Source organism: Dermacentor albipictus, chromosome 5 (genome assembly GCF_038994185.2).
Source record: "Dermacentor albipictus isolate Rhodes 1998 colony chromosome 5, USDA_Dalb.pri_finalv2, whole genome shotgun sequence".
Lineage (NCBI taxonomy): Eukaryota > Metazoa > Arthropoda > Arachnida > Ixodida > Ixodidae > Dermacentor > Dermacentor albipictus.
Window position 1 is genome coordinate 41,694,274 of NC_091825.1, and position 20,050 is coordinate 41,714,323.

The 20,050-nt window shown below is 42.5% G+C and overlaps 1 protein-coding gene and 1 long non-coding RNA gene across 2 annotated transcripts in view; one reads left to right on the plus strand and one right to left on the minus strand.

Moving 5' to 3' along the window:
• LOC135902147 (uncharacterized) overlaps positions 1–20,050 on the plus strand; it is a 154,177-nt gene that overhangs the window by 110,453 nt on the left and 23,674 nt on the right. The gene's annotated exons all lie outside the window — the stretch shown is intronic.
• Positions 7,679–12,456, minus strand: LOC135902105 (uncharacterized). The gene is made up of 4 exons (XR_010564404.2): positions 12,184–12,456; positions 10,921–10,974; positions 9,668–9,858; positions 7,679–8,324 (listed from the first exon to the last, which is right to left on the minus strand). It is a non-coding gene; the product is annotated as an uncharacterized lncRNA (long non-coding RNA).

Consider the following 20,050-nt stretch of genomic DNA (forward strand, 5'->3'; position numbering starts at 1 on the left):
ACCATGAAGCGTTATAAGAGAAACAATATATATATATATATATAGTCATAATTGTAGGAAGCCAACTAACGCGGTTGTTGGCTTCTTATGATTTTGACTAATAAATATCGGGCTCCTCGTCGGTTAACCATCTCTCTTCTCCTATATATACATATATATATATATATATATATATATATATATATATATATATATATATATATATATATATATATATATATATATATATTGTTACGTAGGAAGACACCGGCGAAAAGCTATTTACAAGTATATTTACAAGGCAATACGCCGCAGTTGACCAAGAGGCAACGGCCCGCGCTAGCTTCCAATCGTCGTCTTCGTCTTCTTCCTGCGCGGCTCTTTGTCATTGGGAATACTACCCCTTAGCACTACCCCCGGCGGCAAAAGCGCCGTCCCGGAGCGACTAAAGGCTGGACTCTGAAGCAGTGTAGTAGCTCTTGAGCCTACTGACGTGCACAACATCACTGGACGCCAGAGTAAATGACGAGGTTGAGCTCACAGGAGCAATTTCATAAGTCACAGGCGTCACCTGGCGCATCACGCGGTAGGGCCCTGTGTACCGCGAAAGGAGCTTTTCGGAAAGTCCAACGTGACGACAGGGCGACCACAGGAACACGAGTGCACCAGGCGAAAACTGTACGTCACGGTGGCGGGCGTTGTACCGACGCTGCTGCGTGGTTTGCGAGTCCGTCAGTCGAGCACGGGCAAGCTGGCGTGCATGATCGGCGAGGGCGATGGCGTCGCGCGCATACTCGGTTGTTGAGGTCGCAGCAGGAGGAAGTACCGTGTCAAGGGGCAAGGTCGGTTCGCGACCGTAGAGTAGATAAAATGGGGAAAATCCGGCGGTGTCGTGCCGGGAAGAATTGTAAGCAAAGGTGACGTAAGGAAGGGCAACGTCCCAGTCGTGGTTGTCCTGCGAAACGTACTTGGACAGCATGTCGGTAAGAGTACGGTTTAAGCGCTCTGTCAGGCCATTGGTTTGAGGATGGTATGAGGTAGTCAGCTTGTGTTGAATAGAGCCGGAACGCACAATGTCGGCGATAACTTTCGAGAGGAAGTTACGACCACGGTCAGTAAGCAGCTGTCGCGGGGCGCCATGCACTACACACTAAGAAAAAAAAGAGTATCCCTTACTCTTTTCGAAGAGTCTGGACTCGTCACGTATACGACTCACTTTGTGGGAGACACCCGAACTCTCTTTTGGCAGAGAGTCCCGAGACTATCTGTGCTCAATACAAGGTGTTCACGTGACTCCGCACACAATAGTCATGCATACTCTGTTGTAATAGTCGCCTATACCCTCTCAAAAGGGTTACAAGACTAGTGCTGAGGGAGTCCGTTAACAATTCTAAATGAGTCGAACGACTCAAGATAAAGTGTCATGTGAACACTGCAAGAATCATTCCGGTAACTATGCTAGATGAGTCTGATGACTCCAGCATGTGTGTCAAGTTACCCTTAGTGCGTGGTGCCGGCCTCTTGCAAATAAAGTAAGGTAACTAATCTATGTAAGTCGTTTCACTCTTGGATGGCAGTGTCGAGCCGCTTTTCAAAATGTGTCAACAACTCTTGCTGTAAGTACACACGACTACGGCTAGTTCTCAAGAAGACTACTATGAAAAGACAACATAGGATAACAAAGAATCCACAGTAAACTTGACAAAAAGCACATGGCAGGTTAGCAAGAAAAAGTTAATATTTCATCAATCTTTGTTACTGTCTTCTGGAAAATTCAAATGTATAAGTCAGCACAGAATCACTATGAAAGCAAGACAGTTCTCTTTACCATTAAACTGGAATCAATAGCCAACTAAGCAAAACAGTCTTAAATAAATATCCAATATGTAGCCTGCAGCTGCATACGCATGACACTGCAATGCCACTCAGAACCATAATGAGACCCCAAAATATTATGTAACCCATGTAGAAGGTTAATTCACCACCGCACAAGTCTCTTATAATATGTCAAAGTATTCGTAAGTTCAACCTATTTCCCTGTTCTAAAAGACTTAACTTACGACTTAACATTCTAAGCAAGTAAGCTACACATAAAAAATAAGAGAGGCTGCACTTATGCACAAAGGAGACCCATATAATGAAGTGCAATAAAAACAATATTCCAACTTAGATTACATTATCTATGCATTATGCTATGCTTGCTGAAAACAACTGGTTGGCAATTGATAATCCAGTCTAATAGTAAAAACAGCTGTCTTACCTTATGGTACTCTTGTTGGCACTTTTTCCCACACAATTTGTGCATGTCAGCGTGATGAAAATTGATCTGAAAAACACCACATTAAAAAGTTGTGCATCAATTTTATTCTGTCATACAACATGCAACAGTCTATAAAAACCTCATAACTGACAAAATTACAAAAATAAACACAGCAACACTTACAGTGATCATTTATTTATCTTGAGAAGCATACTTTTGCAAGACTAAGTAAAATAGCTGACACAGACAATTTCACAGGTAGAAATAACCGCTAATACAGAACTTTCCATAATGCAAACACGTTGACAAAATAAGTAGCACAGGCAGCTGTATTTTGTTACGGCAAAGATAGCGCATGAATGATGAGTACAAGAGAGGAAGCAGAACACATAAACAAACTATACCCAGCTGCATGCACGCAACTGTAACAATACACATAGTGCACAAAGATCCAAAAGAAACAAAGAGGAAGATGTGAGGAAGGCTTCTTTTACTCATCACAAGTCATCCTGTAAGAGCACATTATGCACTGACTGTAATCTATCCTCAGGACATACATGAATAAGTTACTTTAGGTGCCACATTTATAAATCACTCATACAATGTTCTTGTGATTTTCCTTATTCCAATCTTTAGCTTAGCAAGCATGACTGAGTTACGTAAAGCCTCCCTACGGCTTGGCACATATACACAAAGAAGTGTTTCTATAAACACTGGAGGTCATGGACGGATGACGGACACATACCTCTTTTAATTCTTTTGTCTTTGTCATTATGATTACCTACCACAGTAGTCTTTTGTAGAGTGAAACACATCCAAATAACACACTGTGGGCAACCAAGTGTGAATACCTGTTCTCGATTTCTACCTTTCTCTGGTGTCCCGCTAAGGTAACAATGGCGCAAAGGATTGTCTTCCCAATGTATGCATTCCCATACAACAGGAGCAGATGATAAATCACATTAATGGTACGTGAAATAAAGCATCTGTGCTTGACTTCCCACTGCCGCTCCAATCTGGAGTGATCTTTTTTTTGCTTTGTATACACTAGTACAGGTGCTACGTAGTCTCCTTGGCACCCAAAGCAATTCTCACACCACAGCAGGATGTCCATTTTTTTTTAAATTCTAAGCAGAACTCTCGTTATGGGGGACAATTGCAAACTTATATTTTTGCTTTGTATCTTAATCGTGTTGTTGACCTTTAAATTTAGCCACTTTACTACTTTTCTGCAGACAGGCCATTGCACCAATGCTAGGTTTTGAAAACACCAGAGCAGGGTAGAAAGCAAGAAGAGATATTTATAATTTGGGTGCCCTCTCTGCATTACATGGATATGTTTCAATGAACGATAAGACTACTTGGTAGATAAACATATAAAAGATAAGAGAATTAAGCTCAAAGCCGACCAAATTAGTAACTGGGAATTTAATATGCAAATTAAATTTCCTCATTCCCAGTGATGAAACAGTTTTGAGAATATGTGCGAAGGCAACCAAGTCACTCATTCTCACAAAGAAAACAAAATAAAAACAAGCAAGATTACAAGAACTTCGAACTTGCAACCTAAAGTAAGACACCTGACATGACTGATTTATGTATTTACTGAGCATAAATTGCAGCTAGCACATAATCTGCTTGAACAAGATGACAAACAATGAGTTACTGTTGCTTTCTCTCTGGGGCATTTGGCTCTTCTGAACACATGCACATTGTATGGCACAGCTGCGTGGATGTAGCTGGACATAGTTATGAGTCAGCATCACTCTGTTATTATGGTCCTTCACTATTATCGTTATAACTTATATTTGGCAAGCAGCCTAACTATCGGGTTGATCAGCTGTATTTTAAACAAAACATACTGACAGATTTCCGTTTCTAGCTAACATAAGGAGGCGGCTACATCCCTTCAGATTTCAAGAAACAGCTGTGCAACAGAAAGTCTACGATGACCAGTACCTTTATTATTAAGTGCCATGTACTAGATCTTTTTGCAATGAATACCTCTATTACCAAAAATTGTAGTCTGAAAAACTAATTGGAAAATAATTACAAAAGTGACAGATACTAGAACTGAATTACAATTGCAAATGTTTTCGTAAACAAGATCACAATAATTGAAGTTTTATTAATTTCAGCAAAATGGCTGACATCCTATTATTGAGGCTAGTCAGTGCTGAAGGTATTGTTAGTTTGTAGGAGTCCTCAGACTGACAGCTCTGAAATATTTATCGCCATACTTGGTGGAACATGCTTTGCTGTTGCAGATATTACTTAGCCACAAAACATTTTGTAAGCTTTATGGGACAATTCTGTGTGGAAGATAAACCTATCTGATCATGTCTTTTTGGGTTGTGTATCTCGGAACTGGTGCTAGTCTGAGTTCTTACAAACTAGACGTTATTGAGTACGGTAATTATAATGCCTGCCACTGCTATAAATTTCTGTTAGCAAAAATTGTCGCATTGTCATGAAGCAGTTATGTTCAATTTTTAGCAGCAGTCACTGCTGAAACACTCAGTACAAAGCATAAAACAAAGATATGGAGTCAAAATGTAAATGTCGAACAAAGTTATAGTCAATTCTTCATTTCACAGAACTGTCTTTTTTTCTGTTAGTTTGCCAATACCAATTGCACATACACAAACATTTTAGTATTGCACTTCTGGTAAATGCAGGAAATTTCAGTGTTTAACAGAAGCCCTTGGGAAGACAGCCCAGAGTCGCTTCAACAAAAAGACTTGCGTTCAATTTGCGTTTCTATGTTGTAGGTCACTATAGCAAGGGGCATGTTTTGCTGATTGAATATTACTCTAAACAGTCTTATTATTCGTACTAGAGGATTGAAAAGAGAGCAAATTGTAGAGTTCTTCATGCAGATGTCATATATGTCATTAGTATTTCTTTAGCTGCTTCTTGAGTTATGTCCTACACAATGGGAAAATACACTGATCTTTGCAGGTACTTTCTTGTGTAAATTTTCACAAAAAGCAGTGTGCTGTAGCTACCTCAGCTTTTTGTAGACTGCAAAGTGCCGATATCTATTCAAAGAGCATGTAAAGTTACTAGAAGTATGCAAAATTAGTAGGCAGGCAGAGAGGCCTGCCTACTAATCTTGCATACTTCTCATGCTATTGTGAAAAAAAACTATTGAATATACTTCAAAAACATTTTCTCACGATAGCATGAGAATAAGCTTATGCACTTATAGTTGTCCTATACTTCGAAATTTGGCATACGTACTCTTCAAGATATGCAGAATGCTGATATCTAATTGAAATTGCAATCTGTAAAATAATTTATGTGGCCTAATATATATTTTGCATAGTTCCAGCAATTGTGCAAGCCGTTTGGATAGGTATCACCACTTTGCAGTATACGAGTAGCTAAATAAGATACAGCATGAAGCTATTTCTGAAAATTTTATACACAGGAAAGTGCCCACAAAAATATTTTGCCACTGTGTAGGACATAACTGAAAAACAGCAGCTACACAAAAATAAATGACAATTCAAATCTAATAAAACACTTTATGAATGACAGTATATTCAAATCTCTAGTACAAATATATAAAAAAGTTGTTTTGAAGAGTTAATAAGGGGGTGTCAGTGTATTCTACCAAAGTGTTAGAAAATACCTTCAGGCATACCATGGGGAGCTTTATAAATAGCACACGCACACATCTGCCTAAAACGCCCCATGCCCTGCTTGAATTCATTAGTCATTTTTGCATTCTGTTGTATGTCACCATTTGCATCCCTTAACATAAAGTGCACAAAACCAAAAACAGCCTATTACCGTATTTACTCGCATAACGATTGCACTCGCGTAATGATCGCACTCCTAAATTTTGTCGTCAAAATTCGATTTTTTTTATTTCCCATGTAATGATTTCACCCCGAACTTGCCGCAGCGATGTGTCATGTGCCAAATCTAGCTAATAATGATCGCGCTTACCATCTGTCAACTGCTATGCGAACGACTCTTCAAGACGAACCAAGCAGTCTGCATGCAAAAAACTTTCTTAAGCAGATGCCCCATTTCATTCCTTTCATCACTTTCCGCACTTCTACGACAAAAAAAAGCTACAACCAAACTTTCCTTTATTATGTGTAGGCTTTATAATGGTTGTGGTCAACAAAAACAAAAAAAAGGGGTCTTTCAATACTTCTCATCTGCAATTGTGGGCACGCAACAAATCGCGAGCGGCAATGATAGCAGCCACGTTTACACTGATAGGTTAGAAGTGTATCCTATTCATTCGCCGACGTTTGTAACGCAGCTAAGATATTCGCCCACCCTTAGCGGAAACGTGCCACATTAGGATAGTGGTGAAGACAAATGCCGCAGTTTCCGCAGCATGCCCACCATGTGTTCCTATGTCACTGGCAGAGCTAAGCGTGCCCATCTCTGTCCCCTCAAAGTGGGCATGGCTATGTTATTGCCGCAAACTTGCCGATATTATTCATTACTAATATGGAAGAAACTGTTTGAATGCACTGTAATGTACTCACGAGAAGAAAAACGCATTCGGCGCGTTCGGCTTGCTCTGCCGGCCACCATTTTTTTTCGTGTCCTGCACTACATACAGCAGCAGCCGCCTATTTGTTGACCTGTTGTCATCCCGTAGTAAATGCCAGATAATATATTTTTTTTCTTTTTGCGGGAAATTTAACCAGCGTAATGATCGCACCCCTGAATTTGAGTCAATTATGCGAGTAAATAGGGTAACACGCTGAATTTTTAGCCTGTAAAGGGGTTGTATACAAATGGGGGCAGCCAACTCTAGTGTGACAATAAACAAATATTTGTTCTCACAATATTGAAACCAGTCATAAAATATATCCTCACAAATTTGGAAATGAATAACCAAAGAACCTTGCTGATTGTCTTATTGGTGTCCTAAACAAGATCTTTTGATGTTTATAATTCCTAGTTTAATTCACTTTCTCTAGTAAATGGGCTCTGACCTAGACTACTCAGTGTAAGAGACTAACCCAGACCTGGAAGCCAATATTTAAATCTGAAATAAATACATTCATCCCACGAACACGTCACTGCTATGTCATCAGAAGCGTGCATCCATGGACATATAGTCTGTAAAATAATTTTTACATGATCTGTACTGCTACTCTTGCACTAATAAACTAGGAAATGCACTTGCTATTTAAAGCACTGCTGTAAACCTTTGTGTTTGAGAAATGCAATACTCAAAAGTGTAACACAACCAATGTGTGCATGAAACCTACGATGCCTTTGACATTCGTCAGTGTGGCAAATAGGCACTGAGAAATGCCAAGGGCAACATAGCTTTCTTGCTTGAAACCTTGTATGCGAGTACATTACAGGTATCTTTGCAGCGAAAGGAAGTCGCATTATTATCAGACTTATGAGGGGAACTCATGTTTCTCTAGTTTAATATTTTCTTTTCTGTGCTCCTATATTCTTGACTTTTCCAAGAATAATGGGTGTTTGAAATAAGTACTCTATATTGCTCTTAAATTTTTCCTGCACGAGAGCCCACGTTAGGTTACATTTCTTGAACACTTTGCAGTGCTGTAGATTATCAAAAGAAAGAAAAAAAATGCTGTAAGTTTGCATTTTAGCCTTCTGTATAACAAGTAGGAACCTATCAATTACATACACAAGTACGAAACAACTACGAAAAACTGGGCATAAAGACATACATTATAATACCAGGAATCGATGGTGAGAATTCTAATAGAAAGGAACCATTAAAAACTAGGCACTACAGACACATATTAATTATAATAACACAAGTATTTGCTAAGAATTTGAAGAGACAAATAGAATGTCTCTTCAAATCACTCCACCCCAACATTCATCCATGGTTCGATGAGTGACCACAGTTGGTGATGCTGTTTGGATAAGTTGCAGCTGAGGTGCAGCTGTGAAATAGGTGGAACATGTAGAGGAGTCACAAAAGGTTGCACGCTGGTTGCACAGCAGGTTGCCTTGATCTCCGGACCCACTTGACACTCATGCGTTGAGCCTGGTTATACGCCGTTTGCAAAAAGGCCTGGCCCGAGTGTGTGGTACGGCTTTGGTAAAATTTCGCGGCAACCTGAAAAACATAGATCGATATCTATAAGCACCACAATATTCTTCGCCATAGGGCAAACCTGAAGTTTACCATCGGCACATAGCAGATAATGAAAACAGACACAAGCCACCAGACTTCAGGTATAAAAATGTGCAAAAGTGTAAATGAGTGTGAAGAGCTGCTTATAGGATGGAATGTTTCATTTTGTCTTTTGTAGATCAATAATAGTATCTTAACATAAAGTCAAGATTACTTCGCCCTCCCTAAAAAAAACTTAAATTATGGGGTTTTACTTGCTAAAACCACTTTCTGATCATGAGGCACGCCGTAGTGGAGGACTCCGGAAAGTTCGACCACCTGGGGTTCTTTAATGTGCACCTAAATCTAAGTACACAGGTGTTTTCGCATTTCGACCCTATCGAAATGCGGCCGCCGTGGCCGGGGTTCGATCACACGACCTCGTGCTCAGCAGCCCAACACCATAGCCACTGAGCAACCACGGAGGGCATGGCCCTCCCTATTTGTGTAAGTAGGCTATTCTATGCGAACTGTACCAACCTGGAACACGACCACTTGAAAATTTTTTTTGAAAAACTGGAGGCCCTTCAATATAGCACAAATGTTAATTTCAAAAAATACTTAACTTAAAAAGTTTTTTTACTGGCGCAAGCACTAAGTGAGATTTTGTGTAATGCACCAATCTATGCATCATAAAAGGCATAGCAGAAAAATTGGTTCCTTCATTAAGGGGGCCAAATTTTTCAGGGCAATAAAGAGAGACCTTACACCAAAAACTGAACTGCTTATTAGCCATTGCTCAGTTTATTATGGGTCATTAAAAATGGACAAAATGGCCTATTAACTTTATTTTCATGAATCTGGCTTACACCAAAAGCTGCAAATTGATGTAATCCTCATATTTACGGGTTGTGCTGCATGCAAAAACTGGTTTCAGGAACATAAATTATGCAGCAGTGCACAGAGATGAGGATGAACTAGCAAAAAAAGTCAGTTTTGGTGTGTTTATCGGCATACTTACTATTGAGGCAGTCCTAGTAAATTTATGCCCACTACCATGTATGTGTGTACACTGTATTGTTTTTAGATTGCTAAAGCTTTATCAAAGCAGTTTTTTGTTAAGCAAGAAAAAAAAATTGTACAAGTGGTCTCCTACTGGTTTCAAAATTTGCAGCGCGTTTCGTGTAATCCACATAGCCTTTTGGCGGCTAAGGCAAACTGCATGGACTTGAGCATCCCTGCACAGATAGCAGGGAGTCTAAACTGCTTTGAAGTTAACTCTTTCATTGCTGAGTGGCTACAAGCCACTTCACTCAAAAAATTGCCACTTAATCACATGTATTTACCTTAATCTTTCTGTCGGCTTCCAGCCTGCTTGGCATCATCACGAAGGCTGCCAACTCCCTAGTGGACGTAGTCAGGACACGGTGGTGGCAGGACGCAGTGGCAGGAGCCGCCAAAGGCTTCGAACTCTCTAGTGGACGTAGTCAGGACACAGTGGTGGTAGGATGCAGGGGCGGGAGCGACCAGAGTGTACCTGCAGCAAATTTGCACAAATGCTCTTAGTCCTACCATGTCACAATTTACAAGAAAAATTAAGCTGTCTGTGTAACATGGATACCAATACAAATAAATGTAAACAGTTAGGTCCTACAACACAACTAGAACATCGACAAAGAAGAAATGGTACCTATGCTTATGAAAATCCAAGCAATGAAAAAAAGAGAATGTGCATCCGATTTGTGCATGGAAGCTCAGTGGAAACCCGAGCTCATACCATCAAATGATCTGCTAGTCAACTGCAAGCCTCTTAAAATGTCATTGTATATTTTTTACACGCACTATGTTAAGCTGCATTAAAACATGTTCAGCATTTCTAAATATAAGTAATCACGAAGCAATTCAATTAATGAATTCCAGTGGTCGATAATGCAACAAAGTGCATGCTCTGATAAAGCTGGCCAAACTGGGTAGTGACAAATAACAATGTGGTTCTCTACATCTTGTTTTTCTGGCTTTCGCTGTAGCATTAAAATACACAAGAAATTTCACATTCCTGACATTTAACCCTGCTAATTTTTATTCCATAATGCATAATACTTCAGCAAGAGCAATAATGCTGTCTTTTAATCATAAATAGTGATTGAACAAGAAATTTTACTGGAGCTTATGTTTTGACAAGAAAACTTATCTCCTTCTTTTTGTCGAAACATTGGCTTCAGCGATGCTCCTTGTTCTACGGCTCTTCATCATTTCAAGTCTCTGTCTTCCTGTGTACCTCTGTACTTTCAATGTTGTATCAATGAAATTGTAATAACGGAGAATTAGTAAATGTAGCTGATGAAGAACTTGGCCTTGTTGGTAGACAATGACAGAGTAACTGCGCAACATAGAAATACGGACAAAGGAGGCTTATGTGTGCCGTCTCCTCCAGCCATGTCTCTCCTTTGGACAATTACTCTATCTCTATGTAAAAGTATTACCCTTTGCACAATAATGCTGAAATGAATAAAGGCCAGGAAAGTGAACACAAAAATTACAACAAATAGCATCATATGCTAATGAGATATGCGAAAGTGCCTGCTACGATCTGTCTCACCCATAACGTGCTGGATAAGATGGCGTCTTCTGGATGTTGGCATTTCTTGAATACCTAAAATAAAGTACATTTCAAAATTACAAAAATACACAGAACAGCAGTAGCAGAGGAGATAACGCATTGTTTAGTAAAAGAAAGTAAACTAATCTCTGATGCAGTGCAGACGAAATTCCCTTTATTAAATTAGTAGAATAATACACCACACTTCATTTCATTCAATGCTGTGAACGTTTCTTGGTACAAGAAAGAAAGGTATTTCTGCATGAAAACAGTAAAATAATCATAGCCTTCTACTTTTACAAAATACGCGACAGTGACTAAGCCAACTACAGCAGTATATACTTAAAATTGTTATATGCACATTACAATAGCCAAGACAGGATAAACTTGGGTTTATATGCAGATCACCAGGAGGTACAACTTTGCAATCAATTCATTTCTGCTTGCCAAATATCTGCACTAACATAAGACTACAACTAAAAAGACCCTCTTTTTCATAAAACACCGGACTCAAAATAGAAAATCCAGTAGGAATACCACAACTTCTGTGCATAACACAGCCAGGTTTTGTACGCCTAGTAGGATTTACTATATAAAGGTTGCAGCAAATTCATGCTTTTAAATATTTACCACCATGAAAATAAAGATTACATAAAAAATAATAACACTATACATCGGCTTAGATTGTCAGCTAACGTGTTTTGTGTTTTCTACTTACAGCCAAATGCACATAAAATTTTTTCTGTTTCAGCGCTTTTAAAGCGTCGTGTCTGTTCGCTTGTGCATGCAGCCGCTTTACCGCTCTTAAGATATCTGTGCTGCCACATCGCCTGACACTGCCATACAGCGTTGTAGCGCTTTTATTATTCGCGGTAATATACCTAAAGCGCTAGTAAATCTTCAGAATACACAAGCTGTCTTTTCGACTACCTGTCTTCGCCAGCGAAAGTCACACTGGTGCTAGTATTGTATCTACACTTCAAGTTACGCAGTACTTGATATTATACGGATTTTTCGATGCGACAGGCCACTCGTCACCGGAGTCGTTAAGAACGGTGTTTCTCCTGGCAGTACAGCTTTGCAATAATTTCAGATGCTCTCCTGAGGCTTCCGTCTGCCAGTAGTATTTTCGCATACATACGCGCACGCATGCCCAAGAAACATCTGTGAACTGCCAAGAGAAACGTGGCGCAAAATGTAGCCATACCGGAAGGGCCGAGTCCGCGCCGTTTGTAAACTCGGAACAAAAGCTGATATGCTTACCTGAGACGTTAAGAGAAATATGGCACAGGTCACAGGTCCCCGCTGGTAGTGGTTCGTATGCATCTGGTCGTCTCTGTCCGTTGCGATCTCCCATATCACAATGAAAGATGCAGTGCAAACCGAAAGACGAAATCGGCGATACGCTGCTGCTGGCGGCGGTCCCCTCGTCGCAATCACACAGCACGCACAGAAGCTCCCACCGTAACTTGCCGCAACGCTTGGTTGCAGTCGCCCCTAACGCAGAGATTTCAGAACCACTCAACGACAACGCACTCGCGCGTGTGGATCGCAACTTTAAAATGGCGTCATGCTATTGACGGCTTCGGCTTTGGATCATTTTGTATCTGACAACTGAGCAAAACAGTTGCGCTAGTTTCGGTTTTGTTTCCTCGCGTTGAAATAAAAACTGTTTTGCTCACTGATAATTTTACGTCACTTAAGTAATGCGCACGAATGAAACAGCCATGAATTTAACACGCGTGTTGAAATACCCGCTACGTTCACTTGGCAGAAGCAAAATTTGCTCGTCCGAGCGTGGTTACGTTTGAAATATCTATCTGGGGGCTGTCGGAGCATGCTCGAAGTGTGAAGACGCGGCGTAATTGTCCTTAATTTGCTTAGCTCTAACGGTGCGGCTGCCCTTTATTTCTGTCGAGTGCAGTTTGCTCTGATGTGAGGTAGAACTACAAAGCCGCCCATGTTACTGAATGATCTAGTGCACCTGAAGCTGCCAGAACTCCGGTATTTCCTCCACAAGTTCTTGCGTCTGTGTGCCGTTGTCACCAAATGCGAGCGTAGTCATTTGGCGGAGATTTAGCAGCACATTTTCTAGAACTACCGTTCACCGTTCTGTCACGACATGGAGAAGCAGCGTGGTTGGTCCTTAGTGAAAATTTCTATTTATTGCGAATTTTGCGATAGCAATTATATGGACACAACCGTCGAAATATATCTGTCGGTGTTACCGTGAGCTTTCGTATGAAGTCAAGTGCGATAAGATCCTATCCCGCGCCGTTGGCTGTGCGCGTTAAAGGAAGTGTTTGAGGCTGAGCCGGGCTCAATGGGCGCCCCAAGTATCTATAGGAGGTCACGTGATAAAACGCGCGCAAGCGGGGAGAGGGATGCGCTAGTTTAGCGCGCTTCTCCTCCTCTAGCCGTTGCTCAGCCCGGTCTTGCGCCACCCTCGCTCTGTTTTGGTGATAATTTCCTATGGACGCAAAGCTGGGGGGAGGGGGGGGGTGCTCAGATAACGCAATTTTGCGGAGACGCCTTGACGGAAGAGGCAGCAGAAGCGTTCGGTCCGCTCTGTTCGCGCCCTTCGTCACGCCAACGCTGTGACAGCGAGTGTTCGCCGTCATTGAGTGAGATCTGTTGTTTGCACGTACGCGCGTGAGCCAGTGCTTCCTAATTTAAGGAGTAAGCGAATGTTTACTGCAGTTTATTGAGCCGATGAAACAACGAACCTTGGTTCGAGGAATAGTTCGTGCAGTGGTTCATGCAGCATTGGGGCGAAACTGCTGTATTTTTGTTTTTATATTTCTAGGGGGTTCCAAAGCAGTGTTGCGTACGCTAATATTTGTTTCTGGCCGCGGAACGCAACGCACTGCGGTAGCCCAATGGCTTTGGTGTTGCGCTGCTGAGCTCGAGGTGACGGGTCCAATCACAACCGCGGCAGTCACATTCCAACGAGGGCAGAATGCGAAAACGCGCGTAACCGTGCATTCCGTACACGTTAAATAACCCGAGCTGCTGAAAATAAATCTGCAGCTTTCCATTACCGTGCGCCTCATCACAAGATATTGATTTTGGAACTTAAATCTTCCAAATTTAGTTTAAGTCGCGGAATTACATTTACAATCGACACTGTTGACTGCACCTACTGAACTTATCTCTTTGCTGTGCTCTCTTTAGTAGCCAATGCTTTTTTTTAGATTTACTTATGGTCAGAATCCAGTGTGACAAATCCAAGTTTTCCTTATCATGGGAATCCAGCTATCGCTTAAGCGTGTGAGGTATCAACAAACATGGTCAAGGAAAATCAATATATAGAGTTCGAAGTAATTGCAGAACATGACAAGGATGAAAGAATGATACACGGCATTACAACCAGGACAGGAACCCGAGGGCCTGCCTAAAACAGAAGAGTTTATCTGGTATTTGTTCCCCTGCATTAAAATCTTTCTCTCGCCAGACTCATCTCGAATATCAGAGGAATGGCGATCTTCCATGACTCTTAGCGTGCTATTGAGAGTCAAACGACCCATGCGGGAATGTTGACCCTTCTTTGTGACTCTACTCGCGCAAAAGTGGGTCTTCGGAAGAAAAAAGAGAGTCAAGTTGCCGTGACTCACTTTTTACTCTCTTTTTTCTTAGAGTGTAAGATAATGTCACGCAAGAGAAAGTCGGCGACGTCAGTGGTGCCACTGGTAGGTAGAGCCCGCGTGAGAGCGCATCGGGTGGCGTAATCAGTTGTGACGGCTACCCATTTGTTCTCAGAGGATGACGTGGGAAAGGGACCGAGGAGGTCTAATCCAACACGAAAAAACGGTTCCACAGGGACGGTGATCGGCTGGAGATGACCGGAAGGTAGCACCTGAGGCGTTTTCCGACGCTGGCAGGGATCACAGGCAGCAACATAGCGTCGGACGGAGTGAGCAAGACCAGGCCAATAGAAGCGGCGGCGGACGCGGTCGTACGTGCGGGTTACGCCAAGATGTCCTGCAGTGGGTGCGTCATGCATCTGAAAGAGCACAGTTTGTCGTAGATGTTTTGCTACGACAAGAAGAAGATCAGGGCCATCAGGGAGAAAGCTCCTTCGGTACAGAAAGCTGCCCTGGAGGACATATCGGCGAACGGATGCGTCGGTAGGTGTAGAGCGCAGACGCTCGATGAGTACTCGCAGCGATAGGTCTCGGTACTGCTCATCGGCGATGTTAGCGAAGGCAGACACAGAGAAAATGCCGTCGGTGGTACTACTGTCAGCGTCGTCAGGCTCGTCTAGCGGGTAGCGAGACAGGCAGTCAGTGTCCTTGTGTAGTCGGCCAGATTTGTAGGTGACAGAGAACGAATATTCTTGGAGGCGTAAGGCCCAACGACCAAGTCTTCCTGAAGGGTCTTTCAAGGAGCATAACCAACAAAGCGCGTGATGGTCTGTGATAACGGAAAAGGGTCGGCCATATAAGTATGGGCGGAACTTCGCAACCGCCCAAACTAGGGCCAGGCACTCACGCTCAGTGATGGAATAGTTGCGCTCCGCGGGCGAGAGGAGCCTGCTGGCGTAAGCGATAACACGGTCGTGGCCACGCTGGCGTTGTGCCAGTACTGCGCCAATTCCGTGACCGCTGGCATCAGTACGGATTTCGGTAGGCGCAGAAGGATCGAAATGGGCCAGAACGGGAGGCGTTGTGAGAAGATCGATGAGAAGCGAGAATGCAGAGGCCTCGTTATCGCCCCACTGGAAAGGGGCGTCTTTTTTCAAAAGCTCGGTTAGTGGTCGTGCTATGGCCGCGAAATTTTTGACGAAACGGCGAAAGTACGAGCAAAGGCCGATGAAGCTGCGCACATCCTTGACACACTTCGGAACAGGGAAGTGCGTAACAGCATGGATCTTGCCAGGGTCCGGTTGCACTCCGTTCGCGTCAACGAGATGTCCAAGGACGGTAATCTGGCGACGGCCGAATTGGCACTTCGATGCGTTGAGTTGCAGACCGGCTCGCCGAAAAACGTCCAGGACTGCTGAGAGGCGCTCGAGGTGCGTAGCGAATGTTGGGGAGAATACTATAACGTCGTCCAAGTACCACAGGCACGTGGACCATTTGAAACCGTGAAGAAGGGAGTCCATCATGCGTTCAAAAGTGGCAGGAGCGTTACATAGGCCGAACGGCATCACCTTGAATTGATAAAGACCGTCGGGTGTTACAAAGGCAGTCTTCTCGCGGTCGAGATCGTCCACGGCAATCTGCCAATAGCCGGAGCGAAGGTCAGTAGAGGAGAAATAGCGAGCACCGTGGAGGCAGTCAAGGGCGTCATCAATCCGAGGTAGGGGATACACGTCCTTTTTGGTAACCCTGTTAAGGTGCCGATAATCCACGCAAAAGCGCCATGAGCCATCCTTCTTTTTTACCAGCACAACCGGTGACGCCCATGGACTACATGACGGTTCAATAATGTTCTTGGCAAGCATTTTGCGAACTTCGGTGTGAATCACTTGACGCTCAGCCGGTGATACTCGATACGGGCGGCGATGAATAGGAGGAGCATCGCCGGTATTAATGCGATGTTTAACAGCTGTTGTTTGGGCCAAAGGACGATCGTTAAAGTCAAAAATATCTTGGTAGGAAATCAGAACGCGGTAGAGCGCACGAGCGTGCTCGGAGGGCATGTCGGGTGCAATCAGTTTCTGTAAGTTGGCGATGGTACAAGTTGCCGCCTGCGATGGTAGAGGACAGTGGCGTAGCCAGAAATTTTGTTCGGGGGGGGCTACGCCACTGGCCCTACGTGTGTACATATATATATATATATATATATATATATATATATATATATATATATATATATATATATATATATACACATACATATATACGGGGCCAGTGGCGTAGCCAGAAATTTTGTTGTTGCATTTAAAAGTTTAATTCTAGTGACTACTGCTTTCAAATTTTTTATTTATGTGGTCAATTATTTATTAAAAATTGGCCAAATCGAAAATTTTCAGAAAACGAAGCTATCAAGTTTAAAACTCCGTGACTCAACAATGAAAAATGATATCACAATTCTGTGAATTGCATCTAATAGTACATCTACAGCGGACAAAATGGATATGTTACACATGATTCTCAAAAAAATTTAATATTGTGGAAATACGGCTTGTGCAGAACCCTTGTACACAACGTAACCAATTCACGTAAAATACAAATTGACATAGCAAACTTGCCCCCTTTGACTGTTATAATAGATGCCGTTTACAGAACCACAGTGTCTGTTATTCATGCATAGCTATTAGTTTGTAAACGTCGTGTTTCTATATTTTCAAACTTTCGAATTTTTCAAAATATTTTAAACAACATTCAGGCCCTAAATCGAAGTTGTATTTCCAACAGAACTAGGATTTAACTTTCTCTCTCAAATGCAACGAATTTCAGTAAAAGCGATTAGCAGGATTATCTAAGAAAAGGGTTTCTGCGTTTTACAAGTATTTGAATAGGTCGCGTCGGATTGGGCCCGAGCTAAAGCTTCCTCTTAAACAATTTGTCAAGGGATCAAATACATGAATAACTGCATTGTCATTGCCAAAGATGCTGCAAACGAATTCTTGAACGCTACGCACAGTCAAAACAATAAAATGTGTATTTCTTCATAAAAGAATATACTCGTATGTGCCAAAAATATTGCCCAAAATAACTGATATCAATGCTTCCATATTTTTGTCTATTTAAGTGAAGAAATTATCACACGAACTTTAGAACTATATCAGTTCGAAACCAGGAAAGCAGTGCATGCCACTGATATGATAAATTAAAAGGCAATGAACTGAACAAGTTGAGGACAAATATGTTAATGAAACTTTGTCATGCAAGAACCGTGCTTACATTCTTGTATATATGCAATGGCCAGTGAAAAATCTCAATGACGCTGTAATTTGTTTTAATGTATTACGCAGAAGCAGCTGTCACCGGTCGTGTATCGTGAGTAATTGCACCGAAATCAGTCGCAACAGAGGGCACGTATAAAAAGCAGGAATTCTGCAAGATATACGAGGGCAAGTCAAATAAATGTGAGCCAACAACGAGGTACTTCTTTTAAAAGTAGTCTTCATGAGAATTTAGACATTTGTCCCATTGACTAACGAGTCGCGTGATTCCCGTCTTATAAAACTCCTTGGGTTGCTGCTTCAAAAAGTCTGTATCTGGTTCCCTTGAGCTGTTTTTTCCATTGCCCCAAAATGTAGAAGTCGCAAGGTGACAGGTCTGAGCTGTATGGCGGATGCTGAAGCGTTTCCCACTTGAATTTTGCCAGTTTTGTATTAACCACATAAGCGACCTGGGGACAGCCATTGTCGTCGAACAAGATGACCCCATTCGTCAATTTTCCACGTTGTTCCTTCTTGATTGCGACACACTGCCGTTCTGGCGTTTCACAATATCGGAAACAATTGATAGCCTCTCAAGATTTAGCAAATTCTATCAGTAATGGACCCTGACGACCGAAAGAAAAGTCAACAACACCTTTCCAGCGGAAATGATGGCCTTTGCGTTCTTTGGGCGTGTAAATTCGAATGTTTCCACTGTAAGCTTTGCCGTCGTGTTTCAGGCTCGTAGTAGTGGCACCAAGGTTCGTCCCCGATCACAATTGCAAACATGAATTCATCATCCTCATTGTGATAACCGATCAGATGAGTCAAGGCAGCGCGAAAGTACTCCGTCTTCTCGCTATGGATCAAAATCTTGGGGATCCATTGCGCTCCAAAGAGCCGAGAAATGAGAAGCTCATGAATTAAGGCGTGAACCGAACCGTGACTGATGTTCAGACGGTCTGCCAGTTCATCGATGCTTATTCTCCGTTCTTGTTTCATCAGCTCATGAACCTTTGAAATTGTGTGGGGGGTGATTGCACGATGGTTATGGCCCGGCCTTGGAATGTCTTTACAACGTCCTTTGAACCGTTTGCTCCAACGCTTCACAGTGGTCAATGAAATGCCGTGTTCAACGTAAACGGCAGCCATACGGCGATTAATTTCTGTTTCGGAAACACCTTTAGCTGTCAAAAACTTCGCGACACCTAGCTGTTCAACTTTTGAAGTGCCCATTATGTGACGCAACCATATTCAACCCAGTGTATGAGAGCATTAAAGAACATTTATCTTCACACCTGTGTGTCACTTTTGTAAATGAGACATGCCGTTCTCCTACGCGCATGCCTCGCAGATAATGAACCGAACCATTATTGCGTGGTTAGGGTAGGCGCACTTTCATTTGACTCGCCCTCGTACATTAGAAATGCAAAGATACAATGGGATATACAAATGTGAAAATACGGCTTGATAAAGGACAAAAAAAAGTGTCACTGGAAACATAGTTCACTGCATGTATACACAGAACATCGCAACAAGATATTTAAGTATACGTATAAGTCTCCGATGAGTCTATGTATGTAAGAAAAAGTAACTGTATGTAATGCGTCAAACAAGGCAAATAAACATGTTGCACAATCATAGATACACAGAATCCTGGATTCCGCCCCGATTCCATCCACTCCCCCCGATGTATTGCGTGCGACGGAAGGCGGCGCGCTTGCTCCCCGCTTTTCTCCTTTGCGCACACAAGACTAAGCCACCATCGTCGGCTCACCCATTCCACCTCCCCCCCTACGCTTTCATTCGCACATACAGCATGCAGCGCGTGGTCACGATTTTATCCCCCTTGGACTTTATACGAAACATGAGGGCGACGGCGACGGCAGGAATGCGCCTGGAGTGTCCTTATAATTGCTTTCGCAATAATATAATAAACGTATCCGGCAACTGAAGCGTCCCGTCGCCCATTACTTTCCGCAAAAGAAGTATCAAAATCGAACTTTCACCATGCGACAATTCGCTGCGCCGCAACAATGTATTTTTTTCTGTGAGGCGGAGGCACCGAAATGGAAAAAAAAAACGCATAGGAAAGTATGTTGGTCAGAATCGAATGCCTACATCGGGCACCTAATGGGGCTACAGAATTAATTGGCGGCGAGGAGTTACGGAGTCGCCATCTATCGGAAGCGCCTCGCTGGCGTAGTATGAGGGATCACGTGGCGCGCTCCTCGTATCCGTTATGCTGTCAGCGCTCACTGAAAACACCACGCGCGAGCTCTCCCGGACATTTCTGTA